Source organism: Mercenaria mercenaria, chromosome 13, assembly GCF_021730395.1.
Source record: "Mercenaria mercenaria strain notata chromosome 13, MADL_Memer_1, whole genome shotgun sequence".
Taxonomy (NCBI): Eukaryota; Metazoa; Mollusca; class Bivalvia; order Venerida; family Veneridae; genus Mercenaria; species Mercenaria mercenaria.
The window spans coordinates 74728739-74754928 of NC_069373.1; the positions used below are offsets into that span (position 1 = coordinate 74728739).

The 26190-nt window shown below is 33.7% G+C and overlaps 1 protein-coding gene across 8 annotated transcripts in view; it reads left to right on the forward strand.

Moving 5' to 3' along the window:
- Positions 1-26190, forward strand: part of LOC123528687 (dystroglycan 1-like) — a 119648-nt gene that overhangs the window by 15945 nt on the left and 77513 nt on the right. For 6 of the 8 annotated variants that reach the window (XR_008366870.1, XR_008366871.1, XM_045308605.2 and 3 more), the window contains exons 4-6: positions 485-677; positions 9889-9939; positions 23291-23339. The gene's annotated coding sequence lies outside the window, so the exon portion shown is untranslated. Of the gene's footprint in view, positions 1-378; positions 678-9888; positions 9940-23290; positions 23340-26190 lie in introns of those variants that run through there. The other 2 variants (XM_045308608.2, XM_045308607.2) reach the window with 2 other exon arrangements.

Genomic DNA, 26190 nt, shown 5'->3' on the forward strand with positions numbered 1-26190 from the left:
TTTTGTGCTCTTTCTTAAATGGAGATTCTCCAAGACTGAATCCTATTGTTTTACTTTCTGATTTACTCCTATTAAAGCAATGTGTTGTTTTTTATGCTTTCAAATGTTAGGTGACCAAGAATTAAATTTCCCGCCAAAAAGCAGCAGATTGTCGCTGAAATAACAGCGTCTTTAATACCAGGTGTGTTCAAAGATTAAGACGTTTACTTTCGTTCAGACTAATAATAACTTCTATCACATTTAACGCTCCAAGTTTCAATTTTCATTTATAACTATCCTGTACCTATAATGCCCAAGGCAGTCAGTCATTGGGCAGCTTATGTCATTAACAATAGAATAAAGTTGATCGTAAATATGACCTTGTGTGAATTTGCACCAAACGGCAATAATAGTGTGATCATAAAGTATAAATTTTAAATGAGACTTGTTTAAATAAATTTAAGTTTATATATTCGAACAAAAATTGTGTTAACGTATATTTCAGTCACAAAGCGTGTTAGATGATACATGATTTATCATTGATGTAAGCGGCCGAAGGGTGATGGTTGCTCTTTCCTAAGTGAATGTGAAACAAAGTAGACTCAGTGTTGTTGTGTATGTTGTGTTTGGATAACGTGGATTTTTATGCAAATATTTAGATCTTTATTGGACAATTTTACCATATAAAGGTATTACAGGTGAGTTTACATTAACGAAAGACAATTTATAGGTTGAATACGTACCATGTTTTTTAATCAGCTTAAATAGTGTCTTTAAACATTATTGCAGGATATTCATTTTTGGGCTGTGGGTTTAATTGAACAAGAAAGTCTTTGTTTTACAAACATGAGTCACTATTTAAAAGTAGTTGGTTGCTTTAAGATGATTAATTTGTAACAATATTGAAAGGTTTAAAGCTACTGGCTCAATTAAGAATCTGTTAATTTCTAGTATTATTTGCTTTAAATTGTATGCATGAAGTAAAAATATCACAGATCCTCTTCTGTCTGAAATCAAAATTATGTTTAAATGATATTGGAAATGAAATATAATTTTATTATCATTTTAGATTAAAATGACATATCTATAAAAATTATATTGGTAAATATTAGTAATTTTGCATACCACTAGTAAAAATTGTAAGAAAAATGAAAAATAAACAAGACATTGCAGTGTTTGTTTGAATGGCTTACTAGTATATGTATGAAAAAGTTACCTAATATTTTTGCTGATCCTGTATTATGACTTTTGTGAAAGTGATGTCTTTAATTTGAATGACATGTATAGGTTTTTAATGTGTACTAAATATAATTTGGAAAAGTGCATAGTGATGTTTCTAATTAAATTGAAAATTTTAGTAATTATGTTTAGCAGATTAATTCTACCTAATTTCTTTATGTGCTTGCAATTTTATCAGTTGTACTTTGTCTAGATTGGAAGGAAAAAGCCCAAAACATTTGGCAGTTTTCATATTAGGTGTTGTACAAGGATTAACATTTGATGCCAGATATTCTAACTAGCTCATATAAAAATGTGATTTTTAGTTACTGGCTGGGTTTTGTAACAAAGACATACAGAATTAAATATTCAGTACACCGAGTGCTCATTAAGTATGTGCTGGAGTTAATAAGTGATTTATTTCAGTATTTGGAAATTGTTTTTAATTGTTTTTGTGAAATAGCCTTTTCAGTATTTAATTGCAATGTTCTGTGGCTTAAATATTTGTTTTTTTCATGATCAGTCATATTTCATTTTAACATATCATTAACATAATTTTCTTAAATCGCTAATTCATGGTTAAATCCACAAGACACTTTAGCAAAAGTGTGTTTAGATAAACTCTTCCTTTTAAAGTATTGATAATTCAAATAGCACTATTTTATCTACGTTTAAATCTACCGACATAAGTGGACTGTTTAGGTAAGGCCTTTATAGACTTGATGGTCTTTGAAAAGAAGAAACTTGGATAGTTTTCACGGTAGCTGAATATTGCGTAAGGTCTGATAACTCGTTAAGATTTGATACTCCTGAAGAGTTTTCGGAGTATTGAACAAGTCTTTAAAGATTCAGCTAAACAACTCTTCAGCGTCACAGTGTGTCGGTACGAACAATAGTCAACTGTCGTTCAGATATTTATGAGCGGTGAAGCCGTGGGACACAGGGTCGTAGAAGTTTTAAGACATCCAAAAAATAGAAAGAAAACTGTAATCTCTTTAACAAATTGGATATGTCAGACAAGTTAAACCTACAGTTTAACATCTGTCCGCATCTTAAAGACATTGTGTTTTTAACAAAGTGAATTTACACCAACGGTTTCTCATTCTTTCTTTCCGTTTGGAGAGTATAATGTCAGTGTTGAAACTGATACACTTAGTATGTTAATACACAACTTTTTATTGCATTATTGTAAAGGGAAAAGTAAGATAGAATTTCAAAAAATCGAAGAAGAGCAAATTCCACATTTTTTTCAAAATTTTCTGAGATGTAAATTATGCAAATATGGTTAGACAGCGTGTATGTGCTATTTTGTCAATCTCAAGGTGCAATTATAATAGATGTTTGAAATGATTCGTTAAAAATGATCATCAGTCTTTTTCAAGTGTTATATGTGTTTCTATAATGAGTCGTAATGTCAAAAACCGAATTTTTTGTGTAGGAAACATGTGTTATTGTAATTATTTCCTTAATTAATTGAAACATTTTGATACATTTTATTGCATCATTTCAGCTCTGTAGTAAACACCCACTGCTGAGGATAATGATAGAAAATACCTGACTGTATATACAAGCGGGCAGAAAATATTCATGCAGGAAATATTTTCTGTCATTACTCACAAGTTAAAACTACCAGTCTGGTTTTTCAATCATAAGAAGATGCAATTTTCCACTAAAGCATAATGCCTTTGTCTGATTGATCGCGAACTAATTATTTTAAAGATTTTAAAATCTTTGATAGATGTTTCTTTTAATCTTTAATGCCATAAATAGTCATTTATGAAGAATGTGAACAAGTTTACCTATGTTTGATAAACAAGGTAATAAACGTTAACATTTCCGAGTGCCTTTTCCTTAAGTAGATTAATACGGACTTGATAGCATTTATTTTGATAAAATTCCAAGTTTGATGGGGAAAGGTTTTGGGCCCTCTGCATTGGTAGAATGGTGGCTCATGGAAAAACGTCACTCGAGTTATCTCTGTTGCTAAGTTGCATAGTTTCGGATATTGTAGTCGGTCGAGTAATTGCCATATTTAGACAATTTTCTATTAGTTTATATATTGATAACAGTGCCTCGGTAGACTGTAACATTTCACAGAGTTTGTGACTAATTCGTATCAAGTTTTTGTGTTAAACATGTCTGTCTGTTTGTGTATTACTTGTATACTTCGGAGGGGCATATGTGTCCTTGTGGTCATGTTTACTGACATAGACTGATTCACCTGTTATCTTTAAGGGTCCAAGCCTCTTGGGTCAACATGTGTGGAAGTTGTATTGTTGTTGTTGCATCTAAGCTTATTTGTAATCGCCATTGGCAACTCCTCCAGAAGACTGTTAGTAATGTTAGAGGGAGGATAGTGCAAGATACAGAAGACATTCTAATTCCAGAAGCTTCCCTATTTATTTAGCATGCCAGATGTAAAGCAATGATACACAGGACTCTTACCCAAATGTTAGTAATTTTTAGTTGGAGGATTGGGGGCCCGAACTCGCGATCCCTTCTTTCGTAGTCGGACAGTGTTACCACTGGACCACTGATGATCTTCAGATTGTTAATATCTGTCAAATAGCTGGCTTGTGGAAGGTTGATGGGTCTACCCAGTTGCTCTTGACAGTTTGTCCGGAGGGGCAACTCAAATCTTCAACCACCACGAAAATGGGAAAGTTGCCATTATAACCTTGAACTAAAGTTCAGTACAGCAAATGAACAACACAGCAACTTTATTTTAATACAGAAGGACTAAGTTGAACTTGACAAGCTCTAGATTTAATTATTACTTTAACTAACAGTACTTGAAATGAATTAGACTATGTCTTGACTTTTATGATAAGTTGATCTTTAAGAAAATAACACTGACTTTTATGGTACATGTAAATCTTTAAGAAAATGATTAACATTTTACTTTTAGATGAAAAGTCTATAGTTTCTTTCAAACAGAGAATTTAACTGACTAGTCTTTATTGACTTTTCATGTGAAATATTTTTTCAGGGCGTAGGTCTCGTAGGCTATAGTTGTTCAATTTCGAAAGTCATTCAAGTATTATTTACACTGGAAAATTGATACAGTGGTTTAAAGCTATTAATTAAGTTAGTGTATTTACTTAAACAAGTTTTTGGAATTTCTACTAACAAGAAAACAATAGATAGCAGTGTGAAGTAATTTGGCTGATAAACGTTCCGATTGTTTCATACATTTGCTTTGTGCCGTGTTTGTGTTTGCTCAAGATAAAATGTCCAGTGCAAGGACAAATAGAGGGCTCTGCAGAGATGTGGTGCTATAAAGTTAATACATTAGGCACATAAAGCTATGAGGAAATATTTATTTTTCACAACTGTCAGTTAGCCTTGTGTCTCAACAGGTGGTTTTGATGCTTGTTTAGGAAACGATAAAAGTAATTGGACTAGCTAAATGTAAATATTAGTCATAAACCCTTAGTCATCATTCAACATTTCTGCTATTTTTGCTCTCATTTCGACAGTACTAGTTTTAAGTTATGCAAATATATTATGTTATTGTTTGCTTTTCTTAAATTTTGACCAAGAGTCCAGCATGTACCTATCTAATTGTAATACAGTCAAACCTGAGTAAAGCAGCCAGTCAATGGTAAAGACTTAATTGGCTGCTTAAGAAAGGTTACCACTAAACAGAGTGATTTTTTTTCTGAGGTGCAAACAGTTTTTGTTGAAAGTAAAATACATATTTATAAAATAAGGCTAAAGTTTATTTAATATAATATAATATAATATAACGGAAAATACATTGTTGGTAATTTAAGAGTAACAAAGTTTCTATGATTGTTTGATGTGACTATCAAATGAAGTCAAATGATGCATTTGGGAATGAAAAACTGTGGCTGCTGACTACATAAAGCAGGTGGCAATATAATGCAGTAAATTTTAAGGTCAGAATTCAAAGAGACTTAATGGCAGGTGACTGCCTTATGAAAGGTGACCATTAGCCCTTATCATGCTGGACATGATTGAGTCTGACTTTGCGACCAGTGTAGATTATGATCAGCCTGAACGTCCATGCAATCTGATCAAGATCTGTACTGTTCGCCATTCAGTCAGTATCTTTTTGAAAAGCACCCCTTTTAACAGTTTAACTGTCCAAATTGAAAGATGGACAAGTCCATTTTAGAAATTTAGCAGAGTAAGGGTTAGTGATGTGACTGTAACACCCCAATAATGAGCAGATACAGATATTTAAGAATCAGAAAGCTTCAAGATTTTGGTATTTTTATGCCCCCGAAGGGAGGCATATATTTTTTGAACCGTCGGTCTGTCAGTCTGCCGGTCTATCCGCAATTTTCGTGTCCGGTCCATATCTTTGTCATTGATGGATGGATTTTCAAATAACTTGGCATGAATGTGAACCACAGTAAGATGACTTGTCGTGTGCAAGACACAGGTCCGTAGCTCAAAGGTCAAGGTCACACTTGGACATTAAAGGTCATTTTTCATTATAGTGCATTCGTGTCCGGTCCATATCTTTGTCATCCATGGATGGATTTTCAAATAACTTGGCATGAATGTGTACCACAGTAAGACGACGTGTCGCGCGCAAGACCCAGGTCCGTAGCTCAAAGGTCAAGGTCACAGACGTTAAAGGTCATATTTCATGATAGTGCATTCGTGTCCGGTCCATATCTTTGTCATCCATGGATGGATTTTCAAATAACTTGGCATGAATGTGTATCACAGAAAGACGACGTGTCGCGCGCAAGACCCAGGTCCATAGCTCAAAGGTCAAGGTCACACCTAGACGTTAAAGGTCATATTTCATGATAGTGCATTGATGGGCGTGTCCAGTCCATATCTTTGTCATTCATGCATGGATTTTAAAATTATTGGGCATGAATGTGTACCACAGTAAGACGACGTGTCGCGCGCAAGACCCAGGTCTGAGGTCAAAAGTCCTAAACTCTAACATCGGCCATAACTATTCATTCAAAGTGCCATCGGGGGCATGTGTCATCCTATGGAGACAGCTCTTGTTTCATATATTCAACATTTTAGCATTATTCAGTGAACATAAAGCTCAAGAAAAAAGGCTGATGGCTTTTAGCATAGAGAATGGTGTGCAGATATTATTTATTTACATTCCTAGAAGTTTTCTGTACCCATGGGAACATGGAATTATATAGTGCCAAAATGTCAGAACATACATCATTGTAAACTTTTCTGCATTTTCTCTGAACATTTACATAATATTCACGTTTTCTTTTATTTTGTCAATATCTCGAGAGTTTCTCATTTTAAAGTCGGATATTGACTCTTCATGATAGCTTCATTGAAAAGAAGAATATTTTCAAGATTCCAGTTCCAACATATTTTGAGGCCAGTAAAGTCATTAAAGTTCATAATGTCACCATCTTGATAAGCCTTTTTCAATTAAATTTCAAAGCGTTGTATTTGTGGAATGCCCCTAACTTCCAGATGATTAAGCTTGCACATGGGGTATTTGTCAGATAAGATTATAAATATGATTAATGTTTTAATTTTGGAGGGCAATATTTTTATTCATGTTTGAATAAATGCATTGTCATTCATTTTACAGATCTGTATTTAGTGCTTGACACAATTTTCAAGACCATATTTCCATTGCTTTGATGTTTGGATCTATGAATATGTACTGTAATATATACATGAGGCCATTCTCATACTCTAATGTAAATTGATGTAAATTGATATTCATTTGCTACTGTATCTCATGCATTGCCTAATTACTTCAGGGTAAATTTTTCACTCTAACTGCTTCAGATCTGATTAACTATTGATCCAGAACAATGAGTTAATAGGTCTTCATTCATACTCTATCACAACTGTGTAACCAAATATATGCATTGTCAAAACTTGATGGCTCAGTCCTTTAGTCTGCTGGCAGCAAGTGATTCTGCCTTTGCTGGTCATGGTCAGTCAGTAAATTTTCAGTGAACACCCCTTCGAATGATAAATGGTATTGCCCAAGTTAAATGATGGACCAGTCAATTTTAGAAATTTAGCAGACTAAAGGTTGAATGGAAAAAAATATAAATGATTGTTTTAGAAAATCGACACATTTTCCTAATACAGTAAAACACCCAGTGAATCAAGGTCACAAGGGGATGAGCGATATATACTTGAGGTATCCAGGATTTGGAGTGATCCAAGCGTAGAAAATATGAAGAGAAATACTAAGGACAACACAATTCCTTGAGTAAGCCAGGATACCTCAAGCAATTGGTGTTTCACTCTTATAGATGTGGCTCTAATTTTGAAATCTGTACTGTGTTTTTGTATTCTCGCTGAATAATGCTAGAGTCATTTTAGTTTGAATATACGAGTATTTTTCGTTGAAATAAATGAAATCTTACAAGATGCACCTTGAAGAAAAATGCATGTTGTACCTATTCACTTTGGCATTTCCCCAAAACATACATGGGAATTTTAATTTCCTTTTTGTTCAGTAAAAATATAAATTTTAGTTCTTACAGTATACAACAGTTTGAAGAGTTTCAGAAAATTGCTTTTGACATTTTGGTTGTAAAACAGGGTAGAAAATCTTGTTTTGTCTGGCATGATCATCCAGCTTTGCAAAACAATTTATTTGCAAATGAAAAATAATGAACCAGTGAAATTTTCTTAAAACTTGGCAAAGTGCATTCTGTGATGCAGCAAGATTTTGGGAACGTTTCCAAGTGTCTGTGTTTTAAGAGGAAATCTGCAGAAGTCGGCTTCAGTGATTTGTATTTATTGATGTAATAAATTCTTGAGTAGGCTGTCAAGAGATAAATAGTTCTGTATATATCTACCTCCAGATTCTTTAGCTGCCAACAGTCCCCCCCCCTACACCCCACGACCAAGTGCGTTGTTCTTCTTTAGGTTTAAGATATTCCCAGTGACACAGTATTATTTATAAAAAAAAGATTACAATAACCTGTTTACGTCTCACATTAGAAAGTTGTCTGTTACTCTCTGACAAGAAGCAATTAAAGGCACTGACTTCCAGATTTCGCCTAAAAATGATTTTTCTTTAAAACTGAAGTTAAGAACATTAGAATATGAGTTTTTGTTTGTAAACTATCTTAAAAATGCCATATCAAGAAAAAATATGCTAAATAAGCCAGTTAACCTTAAATAAAGCGTTACAAAGGCTTGTCAATTTTTAATGTAAAAATTCTCATGTGTTTTCATAACATATAGTAAGTCAGTAATTAAGTTTCAAAGCTTAATTTCCTGATACCTAAAATTTGTTCTCACTTTTTGTGTTGTCATACGATCTGGAGGCTAGTGCCTTTAAAAGTAAAAAATTACAGGAATATGATTGCATTTCATTGACTGAATGTACATAAGGAGTTATCTTTAAGAACAAGTCATCACGTCGATGCAAAAACAGAATAAATGTTTTAATCTATATTTCAGTGCATTTATTCACATTTTGCACGGAGGTGATGACGTATTCTACATGTTAAAAAGGAAAATCCTCCCAGTATTGTTTTTGCCAAAAAAGTTGTTCAATTAACTTTTATTTCCTATACTCCGCATGTCTTGAACCAGGGCACTGTACATGAAAGACGGGTTTAACTGAAATATAGATTTAAACCATAATAAAGTTAAGTAAGAGTATTATAAAATGAGCCGTGCCATGAGAAAACCAACATAGTGGCTTTGCGACCAGCATGGATCCAGACCAGCCTGCGCATCCGCGCAGTCTGGTCAGGATCCATGCTGTTCGCTAACAGTTTCTCTAATTGCAATAGGCCTTGAAAGTGAACAGCATGGATCCTGACCAGACTGCGCAGATGCACAGGCTGGTCTGGATCCATGCTGGTCGCAAAGCCACTATGTTGGTTTTCTCATGGCACTGCTCAAATGTTTTATGTAACTGTTGAAGTACATTCGGTATTTGCATGGCAGATCTGTCGAACATTATGAATAATTACCACTAATATCTTCATTATTTTTTATATAAGCAAATGTTATGTTTATTACACTTTTGAAGACATACTTGCCTTTATGATTGTATGAATTGCTTTTATACATGTTCAGAATTTTTTTTTTTTAACATAATATTTTATATGTGTAGGATGAAAGACTATGTAATGTGTTACATAATTATTCAAAAGCGTCTATGATTGTTGGCCAGTTTTCCATGTCATTGTTTCAACCTTGCTTGAAATAGTGATATTGAATTGCTTATACCCCTGTATTTTATAATGCATGTGTATAGTATTACATTAAATATTGCCTTTTACAAAGGACTGGAGAAAAAAAAAAAAAAAAAAAATTACATCAGCTTCTGTTTCTAAAGTAATAAGCCCCCTTGATCATATTAATTACATGTTTACAATTTTCCATTGCATTTCTTTGTTTCTCTTGAATGTGGTTATATTACACAGTGATAAAGAGAAATGAAACCAGTTTGAAAATGCAACAATGAATTTAAATATCGGCACTGCGGGGAACAGGAAACATATTCTTTAAATTGAATATTTTCGGGTGTTAACAGTTTTCTAATCTGATTTTTACCTTACACAAAAACCATCTAAATGATATCATAAAATGTCTGCTGTTGGCTGTGATGTTTTGTTCAAATATGGTAATTTCTCTTGCATGGCTTCACATTTTTAGGTTTGGTTTTCAGTATTTGCAGACGATGTTGGGATATTATGTTTTCAATATTTTAATGCCAAACATACTCAATTTCAGATTGTGGGCTGGTTGTTTACATTCACTTTCAAGTCAGTAGGCACGTTTGAGGTAAGCAGATATTCTCCTTTTATGCAGGTCTTTAGTTAAAAAGATGAGTTTTTGAGATCCATTCTCGGAGCACCATCATCTGATTGGTTGTTTCGTAGTCATTGGCAAGGTTATGTTCTGAGACAAGCCTGCTCGCTTAGCTCAATAGGGAGAGCACTGGTCGTGAGTTTGATCCTTTGGCAAGACATATTTTCACCATGACATTTTGATAGTAAACATTAGAGATAATGGGGTAAAGGTGGAAGACTTTGTCTTGAACTCATTTGGCAGTCTTCTGTCTGCCTATCAATGTTTCCACTGATTGCTTTTGGGGATATAATGTTTGGTTAAAGGCAGCATGCATCAAAGTCAGATGACCTTCATTTGTAGGGGTGACCCCATGTGTCTCTTCAAGCATTCCTTCATGTATAGGCAGGCACCATGGTAGAAACACATGTTCAAGCCAGCTCCAACTTGATGGTGTCCTCACATGAAAGAATTCAGTTGCATCTAGGGTTGATCCTGTTATTTTGAGAAAAGCACATTGTCATAGTAACTAAAGATATACAGATGAAGGAAAACCAGCTTTATCTGTAGACAGACGAAGGAATGGCAGCAAGAAAGAAAATGTTTGGTAACAAAAGATAGATGAAGAAAATCCAGTTGCAGCTGATTAAAACAGATGAAGAAAAACCAGTTGTAACTAAAGACAGGTGATTGAAAATCAGTTGCAACATAAGACTGATGAAGAAATACTGGCTGAAACTTAAGACAAATGAAGAAAAGCCAGTTGTAGCTTATGAAAGAAATGAATTGTAACAAAAGGCTAATGTAAAAACAGTTGTAAAAAAAATCTAATGATGAAAAACCAGTTGAAAGTAAAGAAGGAAAACCATTTCATTTTGAGACTACATGAGCGTCATAATTACATTATTGTTCATTTTGGCAATTCTGCATAAGATATTAATGGCAAATAATGATTTTTAGAGTAGGGAAAATAAAGAATCAATTAGGATAAAAGGTGACATGTGTGTTATTAATATACCAATCAAGGTGTCATAGATAATAGCTTGTTTATGGACGTGTCTGACAATGTTACCTCTGGCCCTGAGGTCAATTTTTAATACACAATCATAGTTTCATATGTAACTTTTCATAAGAAAGGTAATTAATTAAAAGCTAAAGGACACCTTGACTGTACCTGAGGCAATTACTTTCAAAAACATTTTATGATCAGTTATAGATTTAAGAGTGTTGACAGTTAAATATTGTAAGGTTGTTTAGATATAGGCTTTTGACTGGAGTCTCTTTTTTGTGTGCCCATACTGTTCAAAATTAGGTGTGTTTTTGTAGACTATTCGAAGAACAGTCTGAGCTATTAAGAAAAATATACATGTAATATTATGATGGTTTAAAGTGGCGGACTTGAAATTACAGTCGGCAAGTTATGTATTCACTGTATGCAATTTCTGCGCGCATAAAAAGAATACATCACTCAGAAAAAACTGTTGTGACATGTCCACTAAAAACATAAAATGTTTTTTTATAGAAGCTAGATAAGGAGTACAGAATACATTTTTCTGATGACACAGAAATTTGACAAAGATATTACTGGTATTAAATGTTCTCAAAAGTCCTTTGAGAATGGTGCCAGTATTTGTCCTGAATTGCTTGAAGATATGATGGATTGGAAGCTAAGGATTTTGACTTGCAGAAAGTCTTCGGCAGTTTGGAAAAGGAAACTATTAATCAGAGTGACAAGTTTATAGCTTTATTCGATTTCTTGGGACATAATTTGGCAGAATCATTTCTTCCTGTTTTAATTCACTGTCATGACAGATCAGTGTTTTATGCAGACTGATTCCAGGAGACTTCCTAAAAAGAGAAATTTTTTTTTTAAGCATTAGCAACAAGCTGTCACAAAAATCCATATTAGTATTGAAGCATATTTTATTCAAGACTGTATTATTATGTTATTGTCTGGTCTTATATTACATAAGTATAAAACATAGCTGTATATTGAGTTTTTGCAATATGTAACCATTTAAAACCTTTGCAGTATTCCTCTGTGGTGACTCATTCACACATTTTAGGAAAAACTAATTTTCTCTTTAAAATGGAGGTACTGTAAAGGTGACCAGACTGGAAAAAAAATTATCAACAGTTATCCGTATAAGTAACAAAAAATATTGAGCTGAAGGTAAAACCGTTGTAACGCTTCCAAAATACTTGAGAAAAAGACTTTTCTACCAATATTTAACATTTATTTTCATTCACCTATCATTTTTCAGTGTCATAATTATATAGATTCCATGCCAAAGTTGTTAGAAATGAACATGTTGATAAAATTTCATCCCAACTGTTGGCGAGTAGCTTTAAAGTTGCAGGCCCTTTGTCGTGTTTGGCAATTTCCGTTCAATAATATATTCTCGATTTGCAATATTGGCTGGCGGAACCATGAACGCATGCAAGTTACATTAAAAGCTGAAGAAGGCAGAAGTAATATACGTGAACATGTAACCACATGGAAATTGTCAGTTGTCATCATGGGTCCACAAGCTTAATGGAAATCTTAATCGATTTAGTTGTCTGTTTCCCGAGACGAAAAAGGCTAGGTTACTGACCACCATTGCATAGCTGTTGTACTGTTAGAAACCTGCTTAAATATGTCAAATAAACAAACTTTGTATTATTAGATGTATACTTTGTGACATGATATGAGATAATAAGTTAGTAACATTGTCAAGGAAATCCATAATAACTGGAAAAATGTATTTCAGAGATCAACATACATGTATATCCTTTATCTTGCCACCAGCAACAATTCTTATCTCGCCAGCTGCCCTTTTAATACTTAAGTTTTTGTACACCCAAAAATTTTTGTGGGGATAGATGGTGGGGTTGGAGGGGGGTACTTAGATTTGTCTTTGTACATCTCTGTCTGGATGTCTGTCCGTCCATCTGAATTTTTGGAATGTGTAAATCAAAAACGTATGAGACATCATAGGATTGTTATTTAGCGTATGTAATTGTGTACCTGGGTTTTTGTTTGAGACTTCATTCAGCAACACCAGGATCATGGCCATTGACTTTGTCAGAAATCTGCATAAAAAGGCCTAAAAGTTTGTATCTCATGATTCGCAAAAAGTATTTTACCAATAGTCATTAATCTATAGAAATGTTAATTGTGCATCTGGAGTTTTATTTTAACTTTTTCAGCAAAAGCAGAGTAATGGCTTTTCATTTAGTCAAAAATATGCATAAAAGGCCTTTAAGTCTGTGTTGCATGCACCTCAAAAAGTATTTGATCTGGAGTCATGGAACTTTATAGGAGTGTTGTTCACATGTAGCTTTGCATCTGGAGTTTTCTTTTGGATTTACACCCCCACTTTCTGTCACGAAAAAAAAAATACTGAAAGAATAATCTCAGTTTCTTTTATGTTGTGTTTCTTGTTGATGTTTTGTAGTTTTCTCACCCCCACCCCACTGGTAAGATGACATCCATTTGTCCCTCTTAACATGTATTACTTTTCAGAGCATGTTTACTTTTGATTGAGAGTCACAGACTTTACCATAATGGTACTTACCATCTTGCAGAAAGCACTTTGTGAAATTACCTGTTTATTGCAAGTATGGTCCTTGAAATACCAGAAAGAAAATCCTTTTCAGGTAGAAGAATTACGAAATATTTTGCTATGGCTTAATAAAACTTTCTAAAGAGAGTGCTTATTTATATTATTAGAACTCTGGTTGTATTTGCTGCCTAATTCCTCAAACAGTGGATGTTGACTGTCCAAAAACTATTTCTTACTTGTGATTGTGAACTAGTAGAACATGTTATTTATTTTATGCATTGTCTTTACCAAACATAGAATGTTTTTTTTTTTTGCTTGTAACGGAGCTCTGGATTTCAAACCAAATCTCTGTATACCTATTTTTAGAAAGAGCTCTGACTAGGATACAGCATGGGACCTTTTCATGGCTTCCCACCTTACATAAATTCAGTACATTTGAAGTGGCCTCTCTGGAGAATTAATTTGTTTCAAAGTGTAATTACAAACATTTAAAACTAAAATGCAATTCACAATCCACCTGTTATGGCTATTTTGTCTACTGATAAGCATTTTATCTAAGAGGTGATAAAAAACATATACCTATTTATAAACTGATGGAATTTACTGTTTATAGCTCAATACATTACAATCCAGCATCTGAGTAATTATAGGCTGAAACTTAATCTTGTCTTGCACCTACTGTGAAAATTGCTGTCTTGCAATTTTGTAGTTTCTGGCTGAGGTCACATTTTGAGAGAAATCATTATTTGCCTCATTACAGTTTCTTCACATGTCATTTATTACTAAAAAGATCACCATGTAGTAATGATCATTGCTTTTTCGATTAAAATTGCCTCCCTTTAGTGACATGGTGCTCAGTTTTGTCTCCCTCTAATAATATGGTGCTGATACTGATCTCCTTTTAGAGTAGTTCTCACACTTGTCTCCCTTTAAGAATACGGTGTCCAGATTTTGTATCATTTAATAATTTAGTGCTCACACTTGTCTCACTTTAGGAATATGCGTGGAACCCTGACTTGTCGCCCTTTAGTAGTTGTCTCACTTTAAATAGAGACATTCATGGTGCACATAATTGTCTCCCTGAAGTAATAGAGTGCTCAGACTTGTCTCCCTTTAGTAATTTAGTGCTCAGATTTGTTCCTCTTAGACTTGTCTCCCTTTAGAATTATGGTACAGAGACTTGTGTTCTTTTAGTTCTTTAGTGCTCGGACTTGTCTCCCTTTATTTATTAAAACAATAATGATGCCAAGACAAAATGCTGCCTTAATATCAATTGCAATTGGTTATTCCCAGGGCTAGGCAAAAGATCCTTGAGCAAACTTTATCAAGTCACTGTATTTTTGTCAAATGCATTCTTTCTTGGCTGTAGTGACATGTAGAGAAGTTGTCTTCAATTTATAACAATGTTTGTTTGCAAAAACTATACATAGATTATCAGATGACTAAATAACATACATGATTGAATGACTGTACAGTGTTGATTTGTTTAAAGATAACCTGAGATTAAAATTCCATAAATGGAATCTGACTCATGAAATGCAGCTAGGATAAAAGTGGGTGTCTGGCTAGTGTCCAAAAAGTATTAATTACTGCAGAATAGAAACCAGTCAATTCATTATGTACGTCATGGGGTGGGTGGGGAGGTGGTCCAATAATTAATTAACGTAATGATTGGGAGCATTTATGTCCTGGGAGTTGGTGACCAGTGCCGTCAATAATTCCTGAATAGAAGTTATTGTACTTTCACATTGTAACCCTGAAATATATGCAAAATTATTTCCTGTTACAATGTAGTTATATGATTAATTAATTGTATTTATTAATTAATGTAATACATTCAGTACAATCACAAAAACAGGTACATTGAAACCACAAGTCACTTGAGCATTGACAGCTCTAGGGCTTGAGGTCACTCAAACAATTTGTTTGGCCCCTGGCCATTCTCTTTCATATATTTTCTTTGTTTTGATTATTTGAAAACCTGGAAAACCGGATCATTTCACTAATCCTTTTGCAACCTCAAGAGATGGTTGTTACATAAAGTTACATTTGTAAAATATGACTAAGCATAAAAATGGTGATTAGTGTGTCGGATGTCTAACTTAGTTTATACAATTTTTGATAAGTTTGTAAGGGTGAAGGGTGAAATTGAAAAAAGTACCAAATGTTTTGGGGGCCGAAATATGCTTTCATATTGCTCTCAAAAAATGACGTTTTTCACTCATTTTTTATAGAAATTTCCTCTTAAAATTGTATTTGTTTTTACATTTTCACTTTCCAACCAAATCTGTCTGTACATAATTAAGCTCCCCAGTCCCTCGCACGGTTCTGAAAATAAAACCCACTGAGATCATGGTGTTTGTCTTGACTTTCTTAAATAGGTAAAAAAAGAAAAACAGGTGGTTTGTCAAATGCTTATATGACAGATGGTGAAAATTTTAATAATTTGAATATTAATTTTTGAAGTGAAACCTGTATCAAATGAAAAATTTCAAGTGTCAAAAATGATATATGATGGGGATGCACAATTGATATGATTGTATTAGTCATTTCCGAAAGTGATATGTACCGGTATCTTTGTGTGTAATACTTACCTAAGTCCTTGTAAACTTTGTAACATCCCCCATAAACAAATAAAAATCCAGTCTTGAGTGACTAATCTGTCGGTGATAAAGCAATATTTTAATAGTTTTCTAGTGTATCTAAATTGAGAAATTAACAGCTTTTTGAAAGTTTTTCATATTAATGTTTGATTTACCTGAAAAAATTAACAAATTCATCAATTTCATAGTGGATCGTGTAAGTACGCATAAGAGTCACACTCAGATATCGGTTAAAATGCGATGGTTTGATATTTCGTGTCCCCAAACTGACCCGGGCATACCAGCTGTAATGGTAGGAAAATTAATTGTGTCGAAGCATTAGCGTCCATTAATATAATATAATATAATATATAATTTTATTGTGAGAATATGATTATATGTTGTACGTGACTGCTCAAAGTTCGGCTTGAGTGACATCTTCATTATTGCCTTAATTTAGTTCTGTCACAGGAATCAGTTTGAATGTCGTTTTGCGGCAGGTTGAAAAACTGCTGTTATCAATTATGTTCTTTTTTTTAGGAAATAGCATGTAGCCTTTTTGTCTCGAAAGATACTTCAAGCATGTTTAACCCTTATCATGCTGGACACGATTGATTCTGCCTTTGTGACCAGTGTAGATCATGATCAGCCTGCACATTCATGAAGTCTTATCAAGATCTGCACTGTTCGCCATTCAGTCAGTATCTTTTAGGTAAGCACCCCTTTTAAAAGCTAATGATACTGTCCAAATTGAAAGATGGACAAGTTCATTATAAAAATTTAGCAGGGTAATGGAAGCAAGGTGAAGTGACTGCGATAAGCTTTATCATTATTTCCAAAAAAGTTGATTTAAAATATCAGTTTTAGAAGTGGTATTTTCCTTTGCATGATTATTTGAAAGATTATTATAGTGACCTCTATCATTCCATTTCCTTCTGTAAGGGGAGATAACCAGCCCATAATGATGGATTGCATTAAAATAATTTATATTAATGAAGATAGATTGCATTTCATAAAGAAGTTAATTTTTAAGATATAAGTTATTTGTGATAAGGAGGTAAGTTTTACCTTACTGGAACGCATTAAGTCACAGGCCGAGAGAGCTACATAAAGATTTCGGGTAATGTAATAAATCATTTTGTTTATAAAAAATGTCTTCTGCTCCTTGCAGTAATTCAAGTTGTAGATTTTAGATTAAATAACTTGAGCATGTTTTACAGTATTTATGAATTAAATTTTATCATGTAAAGGTATTACATCAATTTTTTATCGTTTTTATGAATTAAGTTTTATGACGGTGGCAATAAATTGATGTATGCCTTTAGAGTTTGAAAGTATTACATTTCAAAATTTCATGAACTCCAGTATCTCAGTAAACATTGAGATAATTTGAGCAGCACCATGAGAAAACCAACATAGTGCGTTTGCGACCAGCATGGATCCAGACCAGCCTGCGGATCCATGCTGGTCGCAAACGCACTATGTTGGTTTTCTCATGGCATTGCTCATTTATAGTTTTATTGTCTGTTTCAAAGGTCATTGATTATTTAAGTACTATCAACATTTTCATGTATTGTATTTGTATTATAACTGGTATATTATAAGTCATTTGTACCAAATGACCCCTGGAGCCTCTATCTGAAGTACTGAAAAGAAATATCCAATCAGATTGCTTGTTACTTGGCATGTGCTATGCCTAAAGACAATATTGTACAAGGTGACATAACTCTTACGTCATGTTAACTTTACTATTGATAATGTTAGGTAACCCTTTAAAGATAGTTGAAAGTTATAATCTGGTTGTATTGTACAGGTATTGAAAATCAGGCTGACACCACTTTAACAGTTGAAAAAGGATTATCTTGGTTTATTTTGATAATTAGCTTTTAAAGGGAGATAATTTTGTTGAATATTCACCAGATTTACAGCTTATTGGCACTGATTGAAATTAAATATGTGTTAGACAGTGTTACATGTAAATCTAAATGTGGAATAAATGACAAGTTCTGGCGTTAATCTTATAAATATTGCACAGAATTAGAGATTTATAGGGCAGGCTTATTTATTATAAAAGGTAAATTAAACAACACATTTTAATTAACATATAAATAAAGTAATAGAAATTTTTGCATTGTTTTTTTTTCAAGAATGGGACCTTTAAGAGCAACACATTATGGTGCTTAAATAAAGGGGTAAAAATTAAATTTTTCATAAATGATCAAGTTTTGGTCATTTAAACAAGGTAAACATTAATCATTATTGAATTTTGATGTTATAAGGGCTTATACTACAAAATGTGGAAAGAAATCTGCAGTGAGATTTTGGAGTGACCTTGGTATGAAAAATTGAAGGGATTTTGGAGTCAGAATTGTTCTTTAATCATTCCATATTTGTCAATAATGTAAAAAGTGATGCTATTAAAAAGAACAAGAAGTAAAAATTGAGATTTTAGGAATCTGGTTTTCTTTTCTGATAATGACCCTGGTACGGTAAGTAATAAAACATTCATTGACCATTTACGACTTGGATGTCAGAATTAGAGATTTATATAGAAAAACAGTGAAATAATATATGTGGGGTCACAGATCTGGTCATGTATTAACGCTGAAACTTTAGCTGGTAGCCTCGGCTATACATTAATCTTGTCAGTGTTTGGAATGTGATAGGATATGGTGGTAAATGTTAGTGTAGTGAACACCTTATATAGTGAAACTGGACACTGGATTTATACACTGGGAGTTTTATGGATTTATGTTTGGTCATTTCCCTAGGGTGAAATTGAATGAAATATTCAATTAAGCAGTGATAAAATCGCATGTAGATAGGTATATTATGCTAATATTATCAGATATCTTCAACGTTTCTTTTTTGTGTGCAAAATTATAAGCGTTTTAGAGATATTTCAGAGTCTGTTCGGAACAGTGACTGAAAATAATTGTCATCTTGTAAAAAATGAAAACATTTCTGTTCAAAATTTGTGCTTTTACTAGGAATTCCTTTGATTAAAAAGGAACGGAGTTTTAGGGTGTAGAAAAAACATATTTTTGTATTTTCAAAAATATATATTGACATTCTCTTTAAACTGAAAGGTGATATAGGTTCAGATGATAAAGGTTCAAATGCCTGTGGCTTCAACTTGGTTTTCCTTTTGTGACTGTCTCTGGTAGCCATGGATCAAATTTACGATGACATAAGTATGCCCCAAGGTTGAATTTGAAGTTTTTAAAATCAAGATAACTTCACCTGTTATAAGTGTAAAGTATTGTCCATGTATTTGATGATGATAAGTGACAACTGAAGTCATACTGTCATTATGAAACCATCTGTTCTTTTCCACTTCCCATAATGCTCCAGGCTGGGTATGGAATAAATGTGTTGTAAATACTTCAAAGTTGTTGTCAGCATCACTGAATTTTAAGTGTTGATTAAAGATTAGGATTCTGATCTGAAAAGGTGTCCCAAGATTTAAAACAGAGATTAGAGAGACTAAACTTTTTAGTATCTGATTGGTTGATTTTGAGCTGTTTTGAAGCTGACCATTGAAAAAATTGAATTTTAAGTATCGGTACTGGAAAGTACGGTGAAGCATGTATTGGACAGGTAGATTGTTGGTCAAGATGTTGTTCCTTTACTGATTTGGTGATATACTGCTAAACCTGTTCCAGGGGAACAGGCCTTATGGAACACAAGACATTAGTGTGATGTAGATCAGCCTGCCAATCAAAGTATCTTGTTATCAACACCACGGATACCTGCTAATTAAACTCAGTCACCCAGAAAATTATCCACCTTTCATCTATCATTTCATCAACAATTCAAGAAGATTGTAGGTTAATATGCTAAGTGGTAGGCCATGTCATGTTTCAGTACTAAGGTTAAGATTTTTTTGTACCTGAAAACCATGCTGTTGAAATAAAGGTCAAAGTCATAAAATTTTATCCTTCAAATTGGCTTCCATCAAAATTGTGTTTTTATGGCAAGGTTTATTTCCAGTTTATGGTTAAGTCTAAACAAGTTGCTTCTTAACAAATAGGATCAAAATTTGAGTATCATTAACAATTTTGACTGGCATATAAATTATATAAGTATACGAAAGCATTTAAATTCCCACAAGGCTTTCAATTTTACCTCAAAAACTGATGGAACAGCTACCCAAATAGATTTTATGCATAATTATATGGGTAGAAAGGCACTATCCTTAATACTGCACATGAACTTTTACAATTAGATCCATAAAGGGAGGTAATAAAAATAGTAGATTCAATAAAACTTTCTTCTGTGTTTATCAGTATTCAAAGGCCTGAGAGATAATGGAGAAAACAATTATCGATAATAAGATTTAACAAGAAATTGATGTATTTTATGCTCATAACGGAAAATGTGGCAGCCACATATTAAACAGAGGCATTATGAGTCTTTATTTATAAAGTCAATTCTTGTATAAAATTTACGCTTTTGGCTCTGGTATGGAGTTGGTTGAGGAATTAACCGAGTTCTTCAGTTGACCTGGTTGTTGGCTTAATGGTGATTCCACAGAATACATAACAGCTAATGAGCCTTAGCGGTTAGTATTGATCTTGTAAGTAGTCTCCAACCTTGGCCCTTGATGCTGCGAAATAATGGTGTATTAAGGACTAAAAGTTGTATTAGCCGAGTTCATTATCAGTGATTATGCAAATAGTTTTAATGTGACTATATCCCAGGCGTCTTTATAAAGATTGAGTAAGTGAGGTGTTTGACCTAGCACTCTAGTCGTATTTGAAAATTATGCTAATTTTGATACTTTCTGCGGTAACTGAAACTGTCCAATACTAGTTTAATACCTGTTGTATGTGGCAGTAAAACCACAATTACCCACTCAGAGAATTGTTGAATAGACGAAAATGATAGGTTTGGCTAGCCACAAACAGTGCTACCGGATCAGCTTGGGGATTATAAATGTCAACAGTAGATCATCGGTGGGAAAGCATTGCAGAGACAATATATAATTAAAATAGTTTTCAAGAAAGTATCTATGGTGGTCAGGTGAAATAATATTTTAATTTATAGTGATGACTTAAAAGTTTTTTTTTTTTTATGTCATCAGTTACAGTACAGATATTTTCACTTTAAGACCTCTGAGGCTGAATGGTTAAGGTAAGGTTGCCTACTCTGAACCAGTGGCACCTCATTTTGGGTTTGAAACACCACTTTACTTATAGCGAGTGCAGCAGTTAATACTGGCTTTTGAAAGGTTACCCACTAGAGCTCCCCTCAGTTGAAATAATGTCCAAAGAGATACATCAGTGGTCTCTAAAAGTGGAAAGTCCCTTGATGACTAAAAGTGTGTTGGTGTCTCTTCAAATCTAGGAACAAATGATTTAAGGCTACTTCTGAAAATTCAGATAATTACCTCCCCTTCATTTTGTGGTTCAAACATGGGAATTTAGAAAAAGAGCAAAGAAACTTTCTTTAGCAGCGAGTTGTTCAGTTTCTCAAAATTTCATACTGCTAATTTTAGTTCATGTGCTGGTTGGAAGTATGACACCACTGTAGTCAGTTCTTCAATTTTGAGTAAGGAAGGCTACATTAGTTGATTACCTTTGTTCCTCCTAAAGAGGAGAGTGAAATGACTAATGTTGTATAAAGTTGGTTTGACCCAGTCAAAGATAGATACTTTATTATCCTTTATGTTGATAACATGTTGAATGTTCACAAGCAAATTTTTATGTTGTTGACCACTGTGGACACTTTGTTATGATTTATTGGCTTCACATGGGTCAGTAAGTCTAGACATGGTTGTCATAGCAACTGGCTCTTGGTGACATGGTCAGTTTGTCATTTTTTAAACATTTCAGGAAAGTTGAACATAAGTCCATGGATGAAAAAAAAAATAGATGCACTGGTTTAAAAAGAAGAAGAGCTAGAAATGTTTTATCTATGTGACTTGGTTTACCTGCTTCAGTTAAGCAAACTGTCAGATTGTCTTCTGTCCATCTTTCTGTGTGTCTTTTTGACCATCGTTCAGAATTGGCTCAAATTTTTTTTTTATTGCATAAAATAGAAGCTTATTGTAGCCCCACCTTTGCATAAAAATTATAATTAGTTGCTATAACTGCCAAAATATATATGAGCCGCAAAGCCACTATGTTGGTTTTCTCATGGCGTGGCTCATAATTATGTATCAGTCTTGATTTAAAGTTTCCTATCAAAGTAAAACTAACGTTTTAAGTTCTTGGCATATCTTTCGCAGCCACCGCTACCATTTTCGGAGCATTTCATGCTTTTATTTTTGATATATCATCGTGTAGAGTTATATATATTCTTTCCTAAACTCCAGCAGTAATATCACGTTTTATTTGGTTTAAAAGCTCAGTACATCGTTGAATTTGTAACAAAAAATAACTTGTCTTGACTTGAAATAACCATTTAAGTTGTAACAAAGGTTAGATTGTGATTAAAGGAAAAGGTGACCAAAAAACCAGATGAAGAAAAGTTGATGGCTAATAAGGATGATGTTATCTAACTCTGTTTGTGACAGGGAGTGACGAGCGACTGCGAATATCCATTTCCCCGATTAGTTTGATACCTCTAATACATAATAACAGTTACGAATATTATCCGAAATCAATAAACAGCTGTCCCTAACTACCCATCCGATTACTTAATACAAATTGATACAAGGTTACAAAAAATTTGTGACAGTTTTTCTGCACTTCTGGTAGCGGAACAAAGGCACTTCATTGCCACCATCTGCTCATTAAATCGGTCTGAGATTTATGAATTTTTAAGAAAATTTGGGGTTTTGTCTTTCAAGGCAAGTTAACAGATCTCTGTCTCGTGCTGAATGTAATTGACACTTGCGAGTCAAATTAGGAATTTTTGAAAGACGATGATGACTAATTTTCATGGTTCAGAGTTGCTACATGCAGAGAGATTGCTGTACTCGAGGAAGTCATCTGTAAATTGTTGCGATGCAGTTATCTTGTCCTGTTCGAATTGGCTTTTAATGGTCATTTTGGATAACCTTTGAGTTTGTGTTTCTTCATTTTGGATGATATGCAATGATATTATGAGTTTAGCTTGCTCTTTTAAACAATTTGATGCATGTGTTGAGTACATGTCATTCGACATTTGACTATTTTTTGTTAAACTTATGTAAAGTTGTTACTCGGGAGTAATTTTATGGCCATATTTTGCGGTTGTGTAACTTTCATTTTTTTTGTCTATTTGTAGGAAAAGGATAGACAACACAACTGTGACAACAGCGGAACAATAGCTGGTGGTATGTATTATTATATATTTATTCTACGGTGTAATTTCGTGAAATGTTTTAACCAATAAAAGTTAATGTCTCGGAAAAATGTTCTCAACTGTGTGTGAAAGTACTAATTTTCCAGTTGTTTGATGGTAATATATATTTTAGTTGTTATTCTATCTGTTTGTAGAATACTGACTGGTAGGTGGTATGAAGGATGTAAAAAACAGGTTTTCCTAATGACATACTTTTTAGCTCACTGAGCATTTCGGTGTTTTTATGATCGCTCGATGTCGGGTTTCGTTAGGTCGTCATGTCTTTGTCTGGCCTTCACTGTCTGTCAATACATTTTTAGTTGTGATTAGCGTAATAGAGACTTTATTTTTTAATTAATTTTATGAATATTGGTAGAAATGATAACTTGATGGAAATTAGGCGAGTTCGTAAAATGGGTCATTGGGTCAAAAACTAGGTCACTAGGTACCCAAATCAAAGTTAAAACTTGTGGTAGCTTAGAGAGCTGTATTTTCAGTTATTCTTCAGATATTGGTCAGAATTGATAACTTTGTGAATCTAGGCCTGAGTTCGAAAAATTGTCATATCTGGTATCAAAAAACTAGGTTTCATAGCTTAAAATCAAAGAAAAACTTGTGTATGCGATTGAAGATGGAATTGTTTCAATTAATCTTCTGATATGGTCAGAATTGAATAACTTGTGAATCTAGCGAGTTCGCAAATGGGTCATTTGTGTCAAAACTAGGCCCCTCGGTCAAATCAAAGAAAACCATGTGTATGCCGATCAGCTTATTGTCCAAATTCTTCTTCATGCATTTGGCAGAATGATACTTGATGAAATCTTGGCTGAGTTCGACAACATGGGTCATTCGGTCAAAACATTTAGGTCCCCTAGCGTCTCCAATCACAAAAAACTTGTTATGCGATACAGGATCTGATTATTTTTCAATGATCTTCATGAATTTTGGTCACAGAAGATTGCCTTGTGAAATCTATGCCGAGTTCGAAAACGGGTCCATCCTTCGGGTCAAAAACTAGGTCACTAGGTTCCCAAATCAGTAAAAAACCTTGTGTAGCGATGAGGCGGTATTTTTCAATTGTCTCATGACTTTTGGCAGAATGATAACTTGTATGAAATTAGGCCAGTTCGAAAATGGTCATCTGGGGTCAAAAATAGGTCACTAGTCAATCACATTTAATACAACATTGTGTATGCGATAGAGCTGTATTTTTCAATTGATCTTCATGAATTTTAGTCAGAATGATTGCCTTGATGAAATTTAGACCAAGTTCGAAAATGGGTCATCTGGGGTCAAAAACTAGGTCACTAGGTCAAATCAAAGAAAAACCTTGTGTATGCAATAGAGGCTGTATTTTTCAACTGATCTTCATGAAATTTAGCCAGAATGATTACCTTGATAAAATCTAGGCTGATTTCGAAAATGGGTCATCTGGGGTCAAAAACTAGGTTACTAGGTCAAATCGAAGAAAAACATTGTGTATGCAATAGAGGATGTATTTTTCAATTGATCTTCATGAAATTTGGTCAGAGTGATTGCCTTGATGAAAACTAGGTCGGTTTTGAATATGGGTTATCTGAGGTCAAAAACTAGGTCACTAGGTCAAATTAAAGAAAAATCTTGTGTATGTGATAGAGGCTGTATTTTTCAGTTGATCTTCATGAATTTTGGTCAGAATGATTGCCTTGATAAAATCTAGGTCGAGTTTGAACATGGGTCATCTAGGGTCAAAAACTAGGTCATATCTAAGAAAATGCTTGTTTTATCGCAAGAGACCAATTTTTTGGTCCAATCTTAATGAAAATTGGTCAGAATATTTGTTTCCATGAAATCACTAGGTCAAACATGTTTTACACTGTTATGGAGTGTTTCTTAGGTGAGCGACCTAGGGCCATCTTGGCCCTCTTGTTTATCATGGTGTTATTTTTTTTATATATTCATGTGTCAGATGATGATTTTGTTAGGTTGTTATTTTTAATTCAATGGCCATTTTACTTATTTAGAACAGACATACTTATATTTTCAATGTTCATAATTAGTCAGTAAACAAGCAGATTTACATATTTGTTACACATGTTAGATTGCTTATATCTCAGTGTGGGAAGTAATATGAAAAGCTGCTCAACATTTATGAGAAAATTGTGGGCGTAGAATTTTTATACAATGATGCATTGGCAAGGAATTGAGTAAAACTGTTGGGTTTTTTTGTTCGCATCATCCATTAATTCACTAACAGTTTTAATGAATTAAGTGGCTAAGAAACTTTCAGAGTTATGCTACCAGTTTAGAATGTATGCAAGCGTTGTTGCTAATACAAAGATCACTATAAAAGCGATTATTTTGATAAGTGAGTTGTCATGTCAAAGCGAGCCTATATCTAAAAATTTCAGATATTCTGGTTGTGATATTTAATCAAAGTTTCTATCTTTTCTATGCATGCACTTAAGATCTACTCTTAAAGCAAAATATAGCATTACATTGAAAGGATGTCGAAACATTGTTACTCAATAATTAATGCCATTCTTGGCATCATCACACCATTCTTAGTCAAAATTTACCATTCTTCATTGCAACATGGCATTTTTTGTTACAACTTGCCAATCTGCATCACAACATACAATTCTTAGTCACAATACACCATTCTTAGCCACATCACATCATTCTTGTCACAACATTGCCATTCTTGGTCACAGTATGCCATTCTTGGCAGTAACACACCATTATTGGTTGTAGCTTGCCTGTTTTGGTCACAACATGCATTCATTGCAACAACATGCATTTTTTTGCCACAACACGCAGTTCTCCATCACAACATGCCCTTCTTGGTCGCAATACACCATTCT